We start from the raw sequence: 22,371 nt of genomic DNA on the forward strand, positions 1-22,371 counted from the left end.
TCTTTTTTTTTTAATATTTATTTTATTTATATGAGTACACTGTAGCTGTCTTCAGACACAACAAAAGAGGGCATCAGATCCCATTACAGATGGTTGTGAGCCACCATGTGGTTGCTGGGAATAGAACTCAGGACCTCTGGAAAAGCAGTCGGTGCTCTTAACCACTGAGGCATCTCTCCAGCCCCTAGAACGGCAATCTTGAGGAAAAAGAACGTATCTATCTGATTTTGTCTGTGAATTCCAGACCTGGACCCCTTGAATATTGAGGTCCAACCTCTGAAAGAGAAAAGACTAGGACTCCCTTGAGGGTGCTGGGATATGATATGTTTTTATTTTGATTTAATTAATCGTATTTATTTATTTGCTGTAACATCATAAGTTGGCCTCCAGCTCTCTCTGCAGATGAGGACGACATGGAACTTCTGAGTTTCCCACCTTCACCTCCCCAGTGCTAGGATTACAGGCATGTGGCTACCAAGTCTGATTTTATGTGGTACTTGGGATCAAATCCCGGGGCTTCCTTCATCCTAGATAAGCAATCTATCAACTGAGCTACACCCCTGGATTTTAAAGTATTTCCCCTGGCTAATGGGAACCTAAAGAGAGCGTTGTGGTTACTCAGAGAATTGGCCCGGATTTGGCTGGATCACCGAGATGTTGCCAGATTTTTTTTTTTTTTTCAGAGAAAACCAGGACTCACTCTGCTTTCTTCTGAATTCTAACCCAACGGGTCTGCCCTGGATTTTGAGCTGGAGATACAGGCTATCTACCTGGCCCTTCTACCCTTGGACACGGCCAGCTTGGCAGATGTCCCTGCCCTCCTCTCCTTCAAGAGTGATTTAGACCTTAATCTGAGGACAAGTTTGTACAGAGCCTTAGCTTGCTGTCAGAGGAGCAGGGAGCAGCCCAGATGGAGGGATAAGAACGTTGGTGGGGGGAACGTTGGGTGGGGGTATAGGGAGGGGCGTGATTTAGTTGAGAGCAGAGAACAGATCTCAAGCCCTCTTGGCTTGAGAACCCTCAGAACAGCTTACACTTGCGGGCATTGTTCCCACCAGCCACTGGACTGCACTTAAGCTCCTCAACCTACCTACTGGGTACCCAGTACTTACCGGGTTCTTGAGATCTGAGTCCAGGGCCTTTGGGTTGTGCAGTAAACACTTCCACCACTGAGCCATCTCCCCAAACTCATGAGCCATCTCCCCAAACTCATGAGCCATCTCCCCAAACTTTTTTTCCCCAAAAAGAAGGATGATTTTTTTTATTTATAAGCATGCATGTGTCTTCATGTGTATGTGTGCACACGTGCATGTCAGTGCTCTCGGAAGGCAGAAGAGTGAATTGAACCTACCCTCTTCAGGTTGTGAGGTGCCTGATGTGGGTTCTTGAAGTGCTCTTAGCCACTGAGTCAACTCTGTAGCTCTTGCTACAGGGCTTTGATGCGCATAGATGAAACAAGCAAGAACAAGAACGCTAGAACATCCTGTGCTACCTTCATGGGCTAGCATTATGCAGCTCCACACCCAGCTGTTTCTCAGAAAGCAACGCTTTTCCTTGCTATCCTCTAAGCCATGACATTTCAGTCCTCTGGTTCTTGTCTCAGCCATGGGGCAGCCACCAGTCCCTCTCTCCAGACACCCAGTCATGTGCGAGTGGGGAGCTGCACTGCACGTGACTGCCCTGTGACTCGAACCAGGAAAGCTCAGCCCTTCTCTATGAGGTTTTTCCAGTCTCAGGGCGGCTATGGTGAGGGCAGCCTGTCACACTGGACCTGACTATGGAGGTAATCTCAACGTTTATCCCTAAGTCTAAGTTTCCCTTTCTAGGAAGGAATTGTCCTTAGCATTACCTGTCCCTGCTCAAGCCCAGACATCAAAGTTTCAGTACCTGCAGCAGCACAGGACTCCAGCTAAAGACTTCTAAAGCTGGGCGTGGTGGCGCACGCCTTTAATTCCAGCACTCCAGAGGCAGAGGCAGGCGGATTTCTGAGTTCGAGGCCAGCCTGGTCTACAGAGTGAGTTCCAGGACAGCCAGAGAAAAAACCCTGTCTCAAAACAGACAGACAGACAGACAGACAGACAGACAAGTCTTCTAGCATGATTATTTATTGGTCCTGGAGAGATATCTCGGTAGTTAAAAGCACTTGTCTGTCTTACAGAGGACCTGGTTTAAATTCCCAGCATCCACACACCATCTGCAATGCCCAGGTACTCACATATATTCACACCTATACATATATATTCATACACATTAAATAAGTCTGAAAATGTCTTTCCTGTGTTTTCTATTTTGCGGATAGGGTTTCTCTACATAAACCTGCTATTTACAGCTCTCTCTGTAGACCAGGGTAGCCTCAAACTCACAGAGATCCACCCGCCTCTGCCTTCCACTGAGGTTAAAGGCATGTACCACCACACCCAGCCTAAAAACATTTTTTTAATTGACTGATAGATTGGGACTGGGTCTTATGTAGCCGGGCTTCATGAACTCTGTATGTAGCTGAGACTGGTCCTGAATTCCTGATCCTCCAGCCTCCAGCCCCTGAGTGCTGGGATCACAGGATCCGCCTTTACTTTCATTTTACACAGTGCTGGAACCCAGGGCTCTCAGCATTCTACACCACACTCTACCAGCAGAGCCGCATATCCAGCCCCTCTGAGAGAAATCTTAATCTCATTCAGACGAGACTGAGGGTAGACTCCGTGTCGGCATAGAGCTTCAGGGAATGGCATTGCCCATCAAGGGCTGGGTTGGTCTTTAGGGTAGCATTCTCCAGAGAACCATTGAGTAGGGCTAGCCACAGAGAGGCCAGCCCTGGGTCATAATCTTGTTCAGGGTGCAGAGCCTTAGAGATACAATGTAAGCCATCCTGGGTCTTTCAGGCGGGGAGGTGGGGATTAGACAAGGCTAGGAGCCCAAGGCATGAGCAATATCCTTTCCTGTCACCTGATAGGTCCCATGTCCTGGTCCTTCTGACCTAGTTGGAATAGTCTCCCTAAAAGCCACCTTTAGCTTATCCAGCCAGCCTGGGCCCTGTTAGCTCCTCCTAAGGCAGTGGTTCTCAACCTGTGAGTCATGACCCTTTGAGGGTCAAATGGCCCTTTTACAGGGGTCGCCTAAGACCATAGGGAAACACAGATATTTGCATTACAATGTATAACAGTAGCAAAAGTTCAGTTATGAAGTAGCAACGAAAATAATTTTGTGGTTGGTGGTCACCACAACATGAGGAACTGTATTAAGGGTCGCAGTGTTAGGAAGGCTGAGAATTGACGTCCTGAAGAGATTCGGAACCACACCCTACGCAAACATCACACGTGTTACCCTCCATTCCCGAGCAACACAGGCTGATTTCTCCGTTCTAGTTTGGCCTGTTATTTCAATGAAACCATATCTAGTGGTAGGGTTAGGCTCTGAGGTAAAGGGCTAAGGGCTAGGACCTACCACAGGAAGGGAATGCCTTGGCAGCTCAGAACCAAAAACTTTAACTGTGGTTGGAGTTCCCCAGGGCAGGAGAAGGGCCCAGGCAAGAGGAAGCCAGGTGTTTAGTGAAGCCAGAGCCAGAAAAAAGCAGGCACAGCTCTGATGAAGCTGTTTTGTGAGTTCTAGAGCTTCCATGGAAGTCAGATCTCAGATACAGGAAGAGCCTGCCTAGCTGGCCAGGCGGCCCTGGGGACCTTTGACGTCACTGGTCTTCACTCTCGAAGCCTGATCAAGCTGGGACCAGAGAATATCTAGATAGCTGTGTAGAAAGGCTGCTGGCAGGGTCTCATTGCAGGGGGGTTTCATTTGCCCCTGAATCCTCATCTATAAGTGGGAACACGTCCATCCATTCCTCACCAGGTTGTGGGAGATTAGAATTAACCTCCCTGAACAGGCTCTGAGAGCACCCGTTATTATGCACGGCACAGTCTCCCCAAGTTATAACTTATTTGCCCTCCTCACTAGTGACAGGGAGACCAGAATACCAATACCAGGGGCACAGGGACACTGCCCAGAATTGCTCTACAGAAGCCCCAGAAAAGAAGAATCAGGTGTCTGTTTTCTCATCTGACACAGGGATGCACTTAGGTTGGGGTGGCCCATGGTTGTTCTACTATGAACCCACCTGCTGCTGCCTCTGCCTGTCAGGTGTTCAGGCCCTGCAACAGTAGATATGATTCTCACAGCCACTGGAACCTCCTCAGGGATGGCAGCCTCATTGTCCCCCTGGGAGAGAACCTGTTTGCAGGCTGTCATGGGAACACGGCGTCAGCAAAGCAGACTGCCTGGGACTCCTGGGTCCCGTCCCGCCCCCTCCTTAAACAGGCCACAGTCTTGACCCTTCATGTCCAGCATATAGTTCCTCCAACTGTGATGTTCCAGGAGTTACAGCAATCAGCAAGATGAAGTTCTAGGGGTGAGCAGGGAACTCTTCTGATGGAGGGATGCAAGTGAAAAGGCTCAGAGAGCTGGGAGCCTGAGGGTAAAGCTAGATGCTAGTGTCAGCTGAGGAGGCAGCTGCAGGACTGGTCACAGGGGAAGCAGAGATGCAAAGAGTTGGGTGACCCTCTGACAAGGGGACAAAATGCTCGTGGAGGGCATGAGCCCTCCTGTGGAATCCCCAACCTGGGGAAACTTTGCTCCTTCTACTGGTTGGCTGACAGATGTCTCCAGAGTGACAGGACACCATCTCTGTGGGACATGTTGTCTTCTCAAATGCTGACAAGCTGGGGGAATCTCAAGTTCTGGGAGGATACAAGGCCACTGTGTCCCAGTTACCTTCTTCTCTGCCTACCTCCCTAGTCCTTCTCAAACCTGGCTACTATTCATGTGTATCGACGGATAACCCTGGCTGGACAAGGCAGGGCTCCTGCTTCCAAAGGCTCCCGTTTAGTAAATGTTATGACCCTTGGTCAGAAATAGTGAAACTGAGGCCCAGAGAGAAGGCCTTGTCCAAAGCACCAAGGGACAAAGAACTTCACTTACATCAGCATCTTCTCAAGTCCTGGCAAGGCCATACACAGCAGGAAGAGTGGGGCTCTCTCTGGCCTCAGGCTACGTGGCTGCTGTGTCTGGCAGCCTTGGTCCGGCCTCTCTGCACCTGCTTTCTCCCCTCCCCAGCAGCCCAGCCTCAGCAGCTCCCCATCCTCAGGACCCTGCTCCCACGCGGCTTTTCCCTGTAGGAACCCTCCATTGTGCCCGTCATCAGCCATCAGCCTCTCCTGGGTCGGAGAATCCTCTGCTTAGCTCCAGACTACTTATCTTCCCATCCTGGGGGACTCCTTTGCAGGAGCTGCGGCTCCACTAAGCACTTCTGAGGAGTCAGGTTAGGGAGACCACCTAAGGGCAGAGCCCAGGATGGGGGCTAGGTAGGGATCCAGGGCAGGGAGCACAGGAGGACACCTGGCCAGCCTCAGTCTCCCCAGAGGGGCTGCCTGTGTTCCAGGTGTCAGGCAGGCTCTAGGCTACGCTGCCCCCACCAGGTGTGAGGCTTCCGGCACCTCAGAGGCCCCTTTGTCCCTTATCTTCTCAGCCTCTTTGGTGGCAGTGTACAGATAAGCAGCCCTTTCTGGGCTGAAATTCCAACCTGGCAGCTACTCCACCCCCTGGGGGTCTGGGCCCTGCCAGCTGCACACTCTCCCGGGACCCACCCAACACGTACATTCCACCTACAGTTCTGCAAGCTAGCTGCACATTTTCACTAAATCCCCGCCCCCCCCAAACATTGGAGCCCCGACTACCCCCTTGACCATACACATTGTCCTTATCCCTGACCCTCCACATTTTGTTGACAATGCCCCTTCTTTTGACCCTCCTAGCTGGGCATAGAGAACATTGCAGGTGGGGGTCCCTGACCTACCAGTGGGAGACTGAAGGCCGGGAGCTGACCCTTGTGTGATCTCAAAGATCTCCCACCCTGGGGCAACCCCAGACACACCCCCTAGGCTTCCTGGACCACCCTTCTCAGGGACTCTCTGTCTCCATCTCTCAGCTCTGTCTCAGCTTCTCCTCTTCCCTGTCTCCCCCCTCCCCCCTCATTAAGCCTCCTAAACCCGCCAGCTCCCTGAAGCAGGAAATTGCATTCTGCCAAGATTAAATGGACTTGAACGCCCTGCCTCTGCCCGCAAGGGAGGGGAGCTGAAAGGGGCCAAGTTTGTTGGGGGTGGGGTCGGGTCCCTGAACCTCAGTTAGGGAAGGAGGATCTAGCAGGGTGGGGTATTTCAGGATGGGACGGGGCTTTCTTAAGACAGAGGAAAGAGGATCAACGGGCCAGAAGTGAGACAAAGTCAGAGGATCATGGCCCCTCCTAACTGTAGTAGGATGGAGGAGCAGTAAGAGGAAGCCATCGGGTGGGCGGCGGGGGTGGGAGCAGGTTCTCATTAGGTGGGGGTGGGGGAGGGGCGGGAGGAGGAAATGGTGATTGGGAGGTGAGAGAGGATGCCTGTCTGGTTGAGACCCAATCAACAGGAAATGGGAAGTGAACTCTGAAGGATGTCGTCACTGCTTTTTTGGAGTACCCTGTGGGAGGAGTTGGCACTTCTCCCTCTTGCCAATGGTCCAAGGTCTCCCAGCAAGGGCAGAGCTGGAATATCCTGTGTGACCTTGGGTCCTCTGGAACCCTTTACACAGCCCTGAAAGCATTCAGGACCATATAGACCATAGCCAAACACTGTCCAACAGTGTCAGGATACACACACACACACACACACACACAAAGCCAGGACTAGGCTCAGGCCTGCGTTTCTTCTTACTGGGGACAATGGCTAAAGTAGGAGACACATTCAAAGTCTGCTCTGAATACAGAAGACACTGAGCGCTCTGAACTGATCAAGGGGGAAGATGTGTCAAGACTAACCCCTCTGTCCAGAGGCTTAGACCCTAGGGTCTTCACCAGCTCCGCATTCCATCCATGAAGACAGTCATCCCCATTTCCCAGAAAGAGTGCTCTGAGCCCAGACCAGCTGCCTCTCTCTGGGTCATAGGGTTACCCCAAGGCTAATTCACAAGTGAGGAGAGAGGAAAGTGAGTCAGATCAGTTCCTTCCTTCCAAGGGAGGAGGGTAAGCACAATTGAGCCTCTGTGGCACCCTGGGTTTAGTTCCCTGTCTAAAGGAAACCATGGCCTTGAAGAAACAAGGAGGAGCCCAGCCTGTTAGAGTTGGTCACATGTCACTTTAGTTGGTCACATGTGACTAGAGACTACTACACATAATGCTAGCTTTGCCAACATGTCCTTGGTTCTGGAACTCTGGGAAAGACAGCTTGGCTCCTTCAATGTGATTTTAAGAAATGAAGGACCAGTTGAGCATGGTGGCACATGCCTTTAATCTCGGCACTTGGAAGGCAGAGGCAGGTGAATCTCTGTGAGGTTGAGGCCAGCCTGATCTATGTAGTGAGTTCTAGAACAGCCAGGGCTATGTAAAGTGTTCCTGCCAGAGGAGGAGGAGGAGGAGGAGGAGAAGAAGGAGGAGGAGAAGGAAGAGAAGAGGAAGAAGAAAAGACTATAAAAAAAAGTCTTCCAGAAGGGAAGCAAAAGCCATTTGTGTTCCAGGAAGAGCACTCATGCTGTTTGGGTAGACCCTGAGATAACTTCAGCATAGCTGATCATGGAAAGACAATGGCTTTGGGTCGAGGTTCATGAACAACTGTGGGAACTCTGTGAGCTCAGGGCTGGCGGGCTGTCCCACTGCAGCCACTGTGACAAACCACACTGTTGAGGCCTCAGCCCCACCTGCCACCCAGGCTTGCTTTGTTCACATTGTTGGTGCCCATTTCAAGCAACCTGAGCTGGGCAGTCACTTTCCCAGAAAGGAGGCTGGCTCCGTCCTGGCGGCTGCTGAAAAACGGGCTTCACCTGTCCAGATGTGAGAGAACTGACCCTTACATCCTGGGAGGGGCAGATCAGCTGTAAAGCAGGTATTCACTCCCTCATGCATCCGGGTTTGCCTGGCAGAGCCTGGGAAAAGACCCAGCTGAGTCCAGATAAGACTGGGGTCAGAAAGGACCCCTCATGTTGATCTCAGAATGTTGCTGCTCTGAGATATTTCCTAATGACTTCCTGGTTGGTTTTAATCTCCAGGTGGATCAGTGGAACAGCTGCTGAAAGATCTGAGCTGGCTTGTCTTTCAGGTCATGGATGGGAAATGACCCAAGCCCTGTCCTGCCTTGTTCTGGCATAACAACCCCAGGCTATCAATTATGAACAAAGAGAAGTCCCTGTCCCCAACACCTGTCCTCTGACCTTCTTTGTCAATCCTTTCTAGTTGTGAGGGAGGTTATATGTCAGAGACTTCTAAGTCTAGCTAGTTCCTGCCAAGGGTTCCTCCTCAAGAGCGTTCCCTTATCCGTCTTGCTCAGTAGTTCACATCTCCTGTGGTCCTTATCACAGAGCAAACGGCTTCATCTGCCCTCTGTCCTTCCCTGTGACCTCTGGTAGGATGGAGACCACACTTGCCTTGATCAGTCTTGGTCCAAGCCTAGCAAAAGAGGTTAAGAGTATAGCAAGTTCCACTTGGGAGGCAGAGGCAGGTGGATTTCTGAGTTCGAGACTAGCCTGGTCTACAGAGTGAGTTCCAGGAGAGCCAGGGCTATACAGAGAAACCCTGTCTCGAAAAACGAAAAACAAAAAAACAAACAACAACAAAAAAAGAGTATAGCAAGTTCAAACTGGTCAGATGTCAACCTTGAGGACTGAGCCATCCATAAGACACAAGCATCTTTCAAAGGTTTAGTTAGCAAACTTCTTCCCCCTGCTTTGCACGTACACAGCCTGTGCATTCTCTTTCCTGGCCCTTGGAAAGAGTAGGTGGTAGGTAACAGGCAGGAAGGCTGTGGATATCAGCTAGACGTGTCAGCTGGATGTGGCTTCTGCCTTCAGGGAACTCAGCATCTTTCCAGAAAGACAGAACTGGAATTTAGGAAAGAGCTGTTTACAACACAGAAGGCCAGAAAGAATGGTGCTAGGTGGGCCAGGGAGAACACCAGGAGATGAAGGTGGGTGTTGAGGCCCGCCGTGCATAAAGCTGTGGGATTTAGCTAAGTCACCCACCGGCTCACTCATCACTCTGAGTCTTGAAGATCTCACAAATTAGAAGTGCACACCCCTGGCCTCCGGTGGCTGCCCAGAGAGCATGGACACACAGCTCTGTGTCTGAGCTGGCACATCCCTTAGGCTATAGCTACTTGTTAGCATATTCTCAGCTCTTCTGTTAAATGCCTTCCCCCAACACAGAAGGAGACAGGTTTTTGGACCCTGATATCTGATCCTGGAGCCCCAGGGACCTGTCTCTGAGGTGGAGCAATCAGAATCAGGCTGTTGTAAGGGAATAGCAAGCTCCCTGCATTAGCACACAAGGGGGAGGGGCAAGGTGCAGGCTCTGACGTCAGAGAAGAGAATGTGCCAGGAGTCTAGGCAGCGCCCAGTGCTAAATGAGCTCTTTACCTGTCCCACCCCAACAGAGGGCCTCAGATCAGCCTCAACAGGCCCTGGTGGTCTTTCAATTTGCCACCCTCATTTGACTCTGGATGGGTCCACGGTCAGAGACCTAATGGCAAGGTTTAGCAAGTCACACTGCCTAAGCTCTGCAGTTATAGCCTCAGGACTTTAGCCATAGGGCCTCAAGTGTGGAGGGCCCAGCAGACCTGCAGTGTGGTTCAACATCAACTTCCTGAATCCAGGGAGCTCTTTGGTGAATCTGGGAATCATGGAGGGAGGTCTAGTTGCTCCCAGCTTGCATGACTTTGGGAGACGACCATTGGTTAGAGAAAGGCAAGGGCCTGGGACATGGCCCCTGGGCCCCTTACCTGGGCTCCTCCTCCCCAGCCTAGCCTGGGGCTTGTCTAGTCTAGGAGTCTGGACAAGGCAGGTAGCGCTCCTCCATCCAAGCTTATGCCCCCTCTGCCTCTTCACCTCTTTGTCTGAAGTCCTGCTTTAACCCCTCCTCCTCCACCCATCACACCAGCTGGCAGGAGGACAGAAGAATTAATGATGCCTGCCATTGAAAACTGTGTGGCTTTGTCTGGGCCAGTGGGGCCTACAAGGCTGGTGGGGATAATAACTCACAAAGAGTGTCAAACACAGACTTTTATTATCCTGCACATGGAGGGCAACAGACCCAGGTGTTAAGGCTCTCGTGGACCTTATACAGGCCTTGGGGCTTGGTGGAAAGGGCAGTGGGAACTCTCTGTTCGTAATCGGGGTCTCGGCGGGCAGTGGTGGTGCACGCCTCTAACCCCAGCACTTGGGAGGCAGAGGCAGGTGGATCTCTGAGGCCAGCCTGGTCTACAGAGTGAGCTCCAGGACAGCCAGGGTTACACAGAGAAACACTGTCTGGGGGCGGGGGAAGTAATCAGGGGTCCTAATGGCTTGCTGGGGACCTAGCAGCAGTTTATATCACCTGCCACCACCAGTTGTGCTAGGTGCTGCATATAAAAGGGCCCCCAGCCACCCCAGGTCTCTCTCTCTCTCTTCCCTCTCTCTGTCTCTGTCTCTCTCTGACTCCCTGTGTCTGTCTCTCTGTGTCTCTCTGTCTGTCTGTCTCTCTCCCATGTGTGTGTGTTCATTCCTCTGTCTTCCTGATTGTCTGTCTGCTTATCTGCCTCTCTCCCTATGTCCTCACTCCAAGATGGCCTTTTGCTCTACCCTCCCCCAATAAACCTCTTACACTACATCTGTAGCTGCGTAGAGTAACTTCTCAGGGGCACACCTTGGCACCAGCCCACCAGGTGTACGCCTCTCCCTCATCTCATCCTATTACTCTCTACCCCAGGTGAAACAGAATCTGGGTTTGGAGCCATGGGAGGGCAATGCTTACCCCTAAACACTCTGGTCTCTAGGGCATCCCTGATTGGGAAAGAGAGGCACGATAGGCCCGGCCTTAGGCAGAGCCTTCATTTACCTGTAACATCCCAAAGTTGACTCATCCATCTGGACCCTCAGAAAGACTGCAATGTCCAGGGGACAGGGAAGCTGGGAGTAGCTTCCCCTTGTCTCTGACACCCATCTGACTCATTGCAGTTCCTGGCTTTGGGAAAAAATCGGCCTGGGGCTGGAGTTGATAAACCACAGACAATCTGAGGAAGAAACCCACAGGCCCCCAGCCCAAGGGCTGGAAGAGATGGGGAACAGGCACAGAGCAGAGCTGGGGGAGGGGCCCTCTCATGTCTGCTGCAAGACTATCAGGGACTTCCTCGCCTTCTTCAAACCTCTTCTGTCTGCCTGCTCCGAGGCCAAGGTGTGAAAGATATGCACATAAGGAAGTCTCTGGCTACTCTGTGTATATGTGTGTGTGTGTGTGTGCTGCCTGTGACCCCATTATCTCCTAGACTACTCTGCTTGGCTGGAGTCGAGGACATCTATCTGTCTGTCCAGGTTTATCAGTCTCTTCTTCACCCAAGAAAGAGAGAGGGGATATTGACCCTCATGAATTTGCAATGAGTGCACTTAATGATGTCTCCAGATGGAGGATGGACAGGAAGTTGCTGGACAATATTGTCAGTACCTCCTTAGATGCCCTTTGCCCAAATCCGGTCAGCCTAGGGTTCTGCTATGCTAAGCTCCTTAGCACTAGGACAGAGCACAAACAACATCTGTCCCTTGGCCCAGGGTCTGAGCCCTGATATCTTGAGATTCTAGGATGATCCCTGGGGACCTGGGAGGCCTGACAAGGATCCTTGTGGACTTTCCATATTCCTGTACCTCTCTATATCCACATATCCACATGGGTTGTGCCTTCACCCAGGCTCTAGGTATGCCGGCCTCTGTCTGCCAAGCCATGTGAGACTTATCCCGACCTGGGCCTGAGGACAAGTGGTAAGAGAGCCATCCTTTTCTCTAGGATCTAGCCTGGATCTTCCCTGGACCAGCCTTGCTGCTGGTCCTTTAACCTTCCACTCCTCACTGGTAGCTATGGGCACCCCCCCCCCCACACACACACACATTCTAACAGTCAAAGAAGAAAGGAGAAGAAACAAGGTGTCTGAGGATGAGGATTGAGGGGTGGAAATTACCTCAACTGAATTTTAAAAACCCCTGGCTGGTTGCCATAGTAACAGAAAGGTGCATCCCATCACCATGGCAACAGGCAAACACCGAGGTCTGCTGCTGGGATTGGGGATTTGGGATATGGCCGGAGGGGGTGGGCAGAGGAGGCGGGTTTGGGCTAGAGCAGTTGGGGGTGGGGGACTAGAGGGCCTAGAATTATTCACCCCTATCTTTTCAGGGGACCAGAAGGCCAGGCTGAATCTTTTCTTCCTGGCAGCAAGAGGGGGGGGGGTCAGAAGAAAAGGAATTTTGAGGAGTAATCCTCTGTCTCCCACCATCTCATCTTTAGCCTGGGAAAGTGATGTGGAACATTGGGTTCCTCTATCTATGGGCAGGACCCAGAACTTAGACACTGTCTGGCTGGGCTCCTGACTTCAGAAAGGTTCATTCTGGAGAGTCATCACTCACATCTGGTCTCAGGCACTGAGAAAGTAGCACATGGCAGGGACCAGGCCCAGATGGCCTGGGACACAGCTTTACTTAAGGTATGCAGACACACCTGGAGGGTTTATACACATGCCTGCGCGATGACAGTCACATGTCCAGAGGATGGCTATACAGGAAACAGTTATCTACAAACTTGCTCTTCCGAGACACCAGACTCTAATTCAGTGTGATGGTCCAAAGAGAGACAGAGAGGGTCCCGGAAGACACTCTCAGAGACTTCAGGACAAACCTGGCAGTTAAAGCCACGGGTGAACTGAGGAGGGGCTGGTGCAGGCTCAGCCCTGACTATGCAACCATTACTGTACTTCTGACCTCTCACACACAGAGGCCCTGTGCTAAGGACTGGACATTCAGGCCAGCTGGCCCCATGGTCTGACAGTCTGCTAGCAGAGTGAATCTCTTGGGTTATGCAGTGACACTGTAAGATGCTTGATGGACACACCTGGGAGCACCGTGGCTCCTGGGGTCTCAGGCTTTTCCATTAATGCATTAGTGAAGCAGAGCTTCAGAGAGTCTATGGGCTGCCTGTGGCCTTGGAGACCTGGCTCTGGGGGTGGGGAGAGTGGAAGTCTCAGGAACAAGTCAGAAGAGGAGGTGGGGACTTGAGGTGCTGCTCACCAGGACAGTTTTAAGTGGGCTTCTTCTAGTCAGAGTTCCCTTGAATTGAGGGCTTGGCCTGGTCACCAGGATTCTGAGAAGACACAGGGGTACCTGGCAGGCTGCTGAGCCCAGACTGCCTAGGAGAGCTGGTGAGGGGAATAAGTCTTGGTGGAGGTCTGGAAGAACAGCCCTAGCAGGGCCTTGAAAGAGGAAGAAGCCCCTAGCAGCTAAAGCTGCCTGCTGGGCTTCAGGAGTCTGCTGTGTGCGGTGTGGCCTGCTGCTCCAGGAGGCCTGGTTCTCCTGGTGCGAGGGCGGGCGGCGAAGGCTTTCCTTTCTATCCCCCAAGTCCATGGACAAGCCATCGTCTCAGCTCTTGGACCCAGGACCTTTGTCCCAGGTATGGGGACTGGGACCAGAGGTGGGGGCTCAGGGATACCCCTTTGGGACCCTACCCTCAGGTTCCAGTCACCCTAGATTAGCCACTCTGGAGGTGCTGACCAACTGTTCTGGTTTTCATTTAGTTTTGTTTATATTTTTTATTACATTTGTGTGTGTGTGTGTGTGTGTGTGTGTGTGGTATGTGTGTGTGTTTGTGTGTTTATTTGTATATTTGTGTGTGCATGCTTAGGACAACTTGCAGGAGTTGGTTCTCTCCTATCCTGTGAGTCTAGGGGACTGAATTTATCACCGAGCCTGACGTGACAGCAGGATCCATGACCTGCTTCAGCGGTCTTAGAAGGTTCTTCTGTGAAGCATGGAGACCACCCTGCATGGCTTTGTGCGTGCTGTTTTTACCAGCACGGAGGAGGCAGAGACCAATAAGAGTAAGCTGGAGTCTTTGTCATCTGGGGCCCTTGGCGTGAAACCATCCTGGCTGGCAGGGAGGAGACACTGATCTGGACCCCTGATAGGACTGGGCATAAGGGGACCCAGCTCATGCCTTTCACACATGTGGACACTGCACAGGCATATGTGTCCTAAGATGGCCAAGACCCCTCTCTAGACAGACTCTTTCTTTCTTTCTTTCTTTCTTTCTTTCTTTCTTTCTTTCTTTCTTTCTTTCTTTCTTTCTTTCCTTTCTCTTTCTTTCTTTCTTTCTTTCTTTCTTTCTTTCTTTCTTTCTTTCCTTTCTCTTTCTTTCTTTCTTTCTTTCTTTCTTTCTCTCTCTCTCTCTCTCTCTCTCTCTCTCTCTCGCTTTCTTTCTTTTCTTTTTGTTTTGTTTTGTTTTGTTTTGTTTTTACAAGGTTTCTCTGTATAGCCCTGGCTGTCCTAGATCTCACTCTGTAGACCAGGCTGGCCTCGAACTCAGAAATCTACCTACCTCTGCCTCTGGAGTGCTGGGATTAAAGGCATGCGCCACCACTGCCCGGCTTTCTTTCTTGTTTTTTTTTTTTAATGATTTATTTATTTATTTCATGTATGTGAGTACACTGTAGCTGTCTTCAGACACACCAGCAGAGGGCATCAGATCTCATTCCAGATGGTTGTGAGCCACCATGGTGGTTTCTGGGAATTGAACTCAGGACCTCTGAAAGAGCAGTCAGTGCTCTTAACCACTGAGCCATCTCTCCAGTCCCAACAGATGCTTTCAAGCTGTCCTTGGCAAACAAATTTATACACATCTTCATCTCTACTCAACCAGGGGTGGGCCGGGCCTTGTGGGACTCAGCCACTGTCTCACTGTATTCCTTTCTGATCTGCCTGTGCCCTGCAGATACGACCATTTGAGACATTAGGCACCAGGCTAACCCGAAGGGGGAGGACTCTAGCCCTAGGCTGGGTCCATCTGTGCCCGTAGCCTGCACAGAGTGCACTTGGTTTTTCTGTGCGGCTCCCAAGCTTTCCATGAACGGGAGGAAGAGGGACTGGGGCCAGACAGAACCAACAGGAGCCAGGGGGTGGAAGGCTCCTAGGTCTATGTGTGGGTTCCCCCTCGGCTTCCTTGGTTGCCCTTACCTCCCTAAATTCATGAACCTAGCTGGGGCAGGCCTGGCCTAAAAGCCTTATAGGAAGTGGACGTGACGTCAAGTCAAGAAATCATGGCTGGTCTCATAGGTCACCTGGGCCTCAGGCCCTGGCACAGAAATGCCTGGCTTTCTACTGGGCATTTCTACTACTAATGACTCAATTTCAAAACTCACCTTGTAGTCTAATTTATGATGTTGCCCAGGCTAGCCTCGAACTCCTGCCTCTGCCCCAGGGTGCTGGGATTACAGGGATGAGCTACCATGTCTATTAGCTAAGGGCTGTCACTGTGCTGGCCACACAGGAGACAAAGCACATTTTCCACCCTGCCCCCAGCCCTAACCCCAGGTGAGGTCCGATTTACCACATCCAGCACGTCACTCCCACCCTGTGCCGGCAACATTTTCATTCAGCTCAACGTGACATATGTACACCCACGAACACAAGACAATATTTATGTCTGGAAATCACCAATATTTACCCACATTTTATGAGCCCCCCCACCCCCCGCCTGGGAGACGTGTGCTTCTCTTCTCCAATGCAGCATTTGCTCATGAACTCTGAACAGTGTTTACCCCAAACTCCAGTTGTTTTGTTTCCTAGCAGCAAGGAGCTCTGGTGGCTCCCAGAGCGCAGAGCTTAGCTGTACCTTGAGAAGACACGCTCAGGCAGCAGGGGCCGTGCCCACAGGTTACCGCTACTCAGCATTTGCAGTGTAGTTATTTTATTTATTTATTGTTCATTTTTGAGACAGGGTCTCCTATGTAGCCTTGACTGACCTGGAACTAGATATGTAGACCAGATGGCCTCGAACTCACAGAGATCTGCCTGCCTCTGCTTTCTGAGTATTTGAATTGAAGGTGTGTGCCACCACCAGGCTCTGCCTTCCTCGTCGAACAACCTTTAGCCTTTCCTGCTGTTTGTCCTGGTGTTCTCATGGGAGGCATATATGGAGGACAAGAGAGCCATGAAGAGCAAGTCCCAGGCTGGGGGTGAATCTTTGAGATTTTTTTTGTTGTTGTTCTTTTTTTTTTTTTTTTTTTTTTTTTCCAGACAGGGTTTCTCTGTATAGCCCTGGCTGTCCTGGAACTCACTTTGTAGACCAGGCTGGCCTTGAACTCAGAAATCAGCCTGCCTCTGCCTCCTGAGTGCTGGGATTAAATGTATGCGCCACCACACCCACCCGGTGATCTTTGAGATTCTTAACCCATGACAGGAAGCTGAGGTTCTTCTCCTACAGTTGTTTCTCTCAGAGGTGTGCTGAGTCGCTCTCCTCCTCTCCCTTCCAGCTCCCCACTGGTTTACTGACATCCTTCCCAGCCCCCAATGGGAGACTTGGCATGGAGGGTTACTTAAGTCATTACGCAGAGTGGCAGGGAGCATCTTGGTGGATGGTGGTGAACCAGTATAGAGGGTCGTTGGTTGCCTTCCTCCTTGACAGACTCAGCCTGGAAGTGGAGGGGTCAGGGTGAGGGAGGGGTGATGGGCTCTGGCTAGTGTGGCATCTTACAAGTGGCTCTTTCACCACTGTCTGCTCCTGAGCCTTGTCCTGTGTCCAGTAGGCTTTCTCTGAGTCTGACCCACCGTGTCTAGTAAGAAGACTATTTAGAAGAGGCTGCTCCCAGAAGCTAAACACTTGTGGTTTTTGAAGCAGCCTCTCTCGCCTGCTTTCAGGACAAAGGTTCGGGCCAGGACCTGGCAGATTCTGCTTATCTCTGCATAAATATTTATCAGGCTCCAGGGCCTAGAGCCTGCAGCTGGCTAGGAGAGGGGTGGGGAGCAGGGGGGCAGATGCTGTAGAAGGATCTCAAAGCCCTTTCCTAATGAGGGTGCTGGGAGGGGAGAGTGCGGCCCTGGAGCCTCTGGGGGAAGAGGACAGATGGACAGCGGGACAGAGGAAAGGAGAGCTTGGGTATAATCCAGCAAGCAGACCTTGTGTGTGTGTGTGTCCCCCCGCCCCCCGGAAAAACGGGGAAGGAGGCCAAAGAAACAAGGCTACTTGAGGCATGGTAGTCTTCTTAGACTGTCTTCCCATCTTGTGTTCCTCACACACAGTTGGCTCTTATCATCACCATCCTCCCGGGGTAACCTCATTCCCCACACAGTCCTGGGCCCCCGCACTGCCCAAATGTCCTGAGAGTGGTACTTCTGCACCATAGACTACCAGCCACAGTGCTCTCCAGAGCAATGTTTTTTCTAGATCCCAGTGTCTGCAGAGCTTATTGCCTTTGCTGTGGAGGGAATAGCGCCTGGTGCAAGCCTCTTACCTTTTCCCACCATCTCTCCCACCCCACACCCGCCTCCCAGAGCGCCCCAGGCCTTTCCCCCTTCTCAGCACCCTGCTCCCATCTTCCAAAAATGTCCCCCTAAGCTGCTGCCTTTCTCCACCCTCCAGATCTGGGCTCCCCCTTTTGCCCACATGAGCTTCTTTTCTCTTTAGTCACGGGCGCTGCAGACCTAGGTGAACCACGCAGACTGGCCACCTGGGGGAGGGGGTCTTGTCAGATCCTCAGCCTAGCTCTCCTGCGAGCCACCGGCACCCTGCCGCTGCCTCTCCTCATTGGCATGCTGGTGAGACCCACAGGTGGAATCAAAGCTCTCCGCAGCACAGAACCGAGCGGGGAGACAAAGACTCCCTCCCCGGCCTGGGGAAGAGGGGGACTATGGGTAGAGGGGGCATATTTTGGGGCCCAGTGTTTTCTTCTCAAACACTCCTAAAGATAAGGAGGACAGCCAGAGCCAATGAACACCCCGGTAAATAATGAGGGGACAGGGGGAAGGGACAGCCTCAGGCACAGCCTGGGGGGGAAGGCTCCCTCCCAAAGCCCAGAGCGCTCATTAGTGGAAGCCTACGGGGAGAGGCAGCTAAGTGGGTCAGCCCTCCTCCCCCAGCTGCCTGACAGGTGTGGGAGGGGAGGAGGCGTCTCAGCCTATTGTCCCTCTTGGAAGTCAGTTCTTTTCTGAGCCCCTGTCCTTTAACTCTCCCCTCTTCCTCAGCTCCTGCTCACCAAGCCCTCAGCCATGGTTCACCAGCTCCCCAACCCTGTCTTTCCTTCCTCATCTTTTTGCTCCTGTCCCCTATCATCTCCACCTCCTGACACTGTCCTTCAAAGGGCCACTACCTCCTCCCAGGGAGTCCTCCCTCCCTCCCTCCTTCTCTCCTCCCCATTTCCTGCCCCCACCCCTCTGAGCTTCTCGGGTACGCTAACACACCAACCGTGAATGTGGGGGGGCGGGGGTGGGGTGGCTCCGCCAGCCTCCCTAAGGCATCCTCCAGACTGAGCCACACCTGGGAGAAATTGAAATCTTAGACTCTTCCCCTACCCCCGCTAAAGAAGCAGACATCCCTGTCCGGGCCACGGAAGGCAGTAAAACAGCTCCGCTGGGGCCAGGTTGTGGGCTGTGCCAGATCAAGCATTCAGATTAAAGGAAGGAAGCCAAGCAGGGCATGTTGCAGGCTCCTAGCCAAAGCCTTTCTGCCCTGGTCCCCTCATGCCAACTGTCCTTGGGCATCCAATCTGGGGTCCCAAACGCCCTGTCTCCAGTGTCCCCACTCCAGTCACACTGATGGTCCCAGAGGATCTATGGAGTGGAGGAGAGAGGGAGGGGATTTCAAAGGTGGGTCTTTGTGCAGGACGTCTGGGTTCTACCTCCCATATATGGGTATATAGATGAGGGAGGGCAAGACACACAGCCTGTTAGCTAGTTACCCTTCCTTCCAGGTCTCAGCCAGGTTTAGACTATATCTTGATCAAGGATTTCCCTTTTCCATCCAGGCTGCCTTCTTCAGGTAAGAAATCTCTGCACCTGTCGGGCTGGTCCCAGGACAAGGGATAGATCGCAGATGAATATCTGCCACTCTTGCCACCAAGGGAAGAGCTGAACAACTTTCCTGGTCTTCACCAAGTTCCATGGCTGCTCCAGGTCACCGCAACCTGATTAGATCGAGTCTGGCTGCACAAGAGTTAATCTCAGCCTCCCACCCCCTTGCAGCAGCTGCAGATCTCTCCAGCTTCTCTTCCCAGCATCCTCTAGGTCTTGCTCTTTGTCTTTCTTCTCTCTCTCCCTGGGGCATTGAGGGTACATCTAAAGGCCCAGATCACTCCAGAATTGTAGAGTATGGTACCGAGGCCTGTCAGTTTCCACGGGCTGTGGACATGAGGGCCTGTCAGCTCTTCAGAGGGTCTGAGACTCTAGCTTTCAGCTTGCCAATCCTGTCACCATCCTACCCAGCAGGTAACCCTGAACCTGAGTTGATGGCCTCCGATCTTGAGGTTTGACAAGGTACCCAGGTTGGAATCAGGCTTCAGCTTCCCCAGCAGTCACCTCCACTTAGACAAAGGGTAAAGAAAGGCCCGTGGGCCTCCCTAGCTCCCATTTGAGAGCTCTAGTAACTCCCCATGGAAGGTGGAGCTACAAGCTTCAGGTCTGATGTGAACGACGTCTGAGTCAATAATTATGCATATACACGAGGCAGAAATGCATTTTATCGACCCAAGAACTTCTTTACCTGGGTAGGAAAGGATTGCTCGGAGACTGGAGCAGCCACAGTATACAGGGCCATCCTGGTCCTTGCTCCACAGCCCCAGAGCTAGGTGCTGTGGCTGTGGCACTACCTTTTTCTTCTATCTTTTTAGAGAAAGGGGCTCATTCTGTAACCTTGGCTGGCCTGGATCTCACTATCTAGACCAGGCTGATCTGTAACTTAGAGAAATCCACCGACCTCTGCTTCCCAAATGCTGGGATTAAAGGTGCATGGCACCTTGCCAGGTGACAATGTTATAAAAAGATTTTTAATTATGTGTATGTGTATGAGTCTGTGTGGGTGAGTGAAGATGCCCACGGAGATCAGAGGGGTCAGATCCCCTGGAGCTAGAGTTAGAGGTAGTTGTCAACAGCCCAAAGTAGGTGCTGTACAGGAGCCGCACGCATTCCCAATCATCTACTGAGCCATCTCTCCAGCACCCCCCACCCCCTTTTTAGTCAAGGCCAAAGGCCTCACTATGTAGCTCAGGTTGACCTTGAACTTATAAGTCCTACAGAGTAACTCCCAAGTGCTAGGATTATACACTATATTGCAGACATCTTTGTAGCTAATGAAGCTTTGGAGGACCCCTGAGCAGGTCACAGCCTTGACGACAAAGTACTTTATGGTCGGAGTTTAGCAGTATTTCCCTGTCTTCAGCTTAGGAAGAAGTGTGCATTTCTAGTGCCTCAGGTCTCTGGCTTACTACTGCTCAACAGGCCTGGGCAGATGATGGAGTGCTGCCACCTTGTGGCCACATTCGGCATTGTGTTCTCAACAACTGGGTCTCCTGAGAGCAACCTCCCCCTCAATCACTCCACCTGTCCCTTAGGGCATTCACCCCTCCGGAATAGGGGTGGCTGGACCTCGGCACCCTTGAGATCCCCCAGCCAGACTTTGCATGCCTGGAGAGCTTAGCTCAGGCCTGGCTACTCATCTGGGCTTTGAAACTTGTTTGATGCACAGCCATGGCAGCTGCTCCTGGATGGTCCTCAAAGCCCTGTAGCAGCTGTCCCAGCCAAGGGCAGTCTGGACTCACAAACCCTGGAGGCTTCCTGCAGGTCAGCCTAGGCTGATGGGGAATTTGCATTACCTCAGCAGCACACACCTTCTCAAACCCAATCAAAGATGTTTAGGAGGAAAGGCACCCCATAGGCTGGCTAAACTACTGACAGTGGGGTTGAAAGCAGGAGAGTATCTGCGCCCTTAGGACTTCAGCCTTAGTTATCAGGGGTGAGAGCTATACAGTGCCAGGGTGCCTCAAACCCAATCTTGTGTGAGACCTGATCCCCAAGTCTGTAAAATTAAACAAAACAGGTTCAGATGCATGGTAGCAAGCGTGGCTGAAGAACAATGTGAAAGGCTTCCCCTGACAAGCAGTGTAAGGACTCAAGTACTCCTGTAGGTGTGCTGCAGAGTCAATCTAAGGTTTGAGATGGCTGAGGGCGGGCTGCCTTCTGCAGGGCAGACACTATCATCCAAGCTTTGGCGAGCCCACTGCAGGTAATTAGGAGCTTCCAGAGCCTATCCTACCTGTACTCACCTGAAGTCATCCATGCTGGCTGTCAGGTGCAGCTAATTAGGTTGCTATGACTGCTGCTCAGGTGGTAAAGTCACTGCCCTCCCCCTAGAGGCTTCTGGAGGTAGGACTGGCTGGTCGTCCCCAGGGCAGACACTTGTCCAGCTGACACATCCAGTGCCCAAGCATAGGGAATGCGTGGCCTCATCTCTGAGTGGTTGCCATGTATGCCCACACTTGGGAGGTTTACATTTGGTCTCGCTTTGCCGAGCAAAGCTGCAACACACCTCTCCAGGGAACTACTCAGCTGGCGGGGACTGGCCAATTTAAAGTCCTTCCTATTGTACATCCCAACTGTGTAAAGTCCATGCCTGCCTGAACAGAGGCTACCTTCACTGACAATAGCAAATCAGTGGGGTTTAAAGCAATTTCACATTGGCTGTTAAAGCACCCATCTGAGTTGGACACCCACTTTGTGCCTAGCTGCAGTGGTACACCCATAGTTCTTGCACTTGAGAGGATCTTTGTGAGTTCAAGTCCAGCCTAGTCTTACATAGGGAGTTCCAGGAAAGCCAGGGCTATATAAACTGCTCCCTCTTCCCTGGTAACAACCTGGAGAGACAGATCAACAATTAAGCACTGGTTGCTCTTATAGAAAATCTGAATTTGATTCCCAATACCCGCATGAGGGCTCTCAGGGGATCTGCCATTACTTCTGGTACACAGATACCGACATGCAGACATAAGAATGACATTTCTCATGCACTAGGCCTTAAGATCAATTACCATTGCATTTAAGTCTTTTTGCCCTAGTGTTACGGATAGAAGCCCCATACACGTACGTACACAGCCATTCCGCCTGCAGGCGAGGAGTGCTGGGGTGTGGACACCTCCATTCCAGCAAAGGACGAGGTTTTAGCTGAACCACTGTCAAGACAAGGAGGACCATACCCATAAATGAAGCACTCTGGAGGCTGAGACATGAAGACCCCAAGTTCAAGGCTAGCCTGGGTTACAGAGTGAGACAGAATAAACAAGGGCTGGAGCTGGCTCAGTGGTTCAGAGAACTCACACTTGATTCCCAACACCCACACGGCAGTTCCTAACTTCAGTTAACACCCTCTTGTGGCTTCTGTGGGCACTAACTGAATACACATAGATCTAAAATTGTTTTTTAAAAAGTGAAGAGCAAAAACAAAGGGAGGTTCTATTTTGATGAGCAGTAACCTAGTCATGTACTCTCTGCCCTGGCAGGTCCGGAACCTGAATACCGGGACAGAAGCAGTCAGTC

The 22,371-nt window shown here is 51.7% G+C and overlaps 1 long non-coding RNA gene across 2 annotated transcripts; it reads left to right on the top strand.

The window, feature by feature from the left end:
• The first annotated feature begins 12,056 nt into the window (after positions 1 to 12,056).
• On the top strand, positions 12,057 to 19,018 carry Gm34605. Of its 2 annotated transcripts, none has more exons than XR_001779306.1 (3): positions 12,057 to 12,076; positions 13,743 to 13,895; positions 18,813 to 19,018. It is a non-coding gene; the product is annotated as a predicted gene, 34605 (long non-coding RNA). The 2 variants fall into 2 exon arrangements; XR_001779305.1 differs by lacking the exon at positions 12,057 to 12,076 and adding an exon at positions 13,110 to 13,468.
• The last annotated feature ends 3,353 nt before the right edge of the window (positions 19,019 to 22,371 follow it).

This window comes from Mus musculus, chromosome 9, assembly GCF_000001635.26.
Source record: "Mus musculus strain C57BL/6J chromosome 9, GRCm38.p6 C57BL/6J".
NCBI lineage: Eukaryota > Metazoa > Chordata > Mammalia > Rodentia > Muridae > Mus > Mus musculus.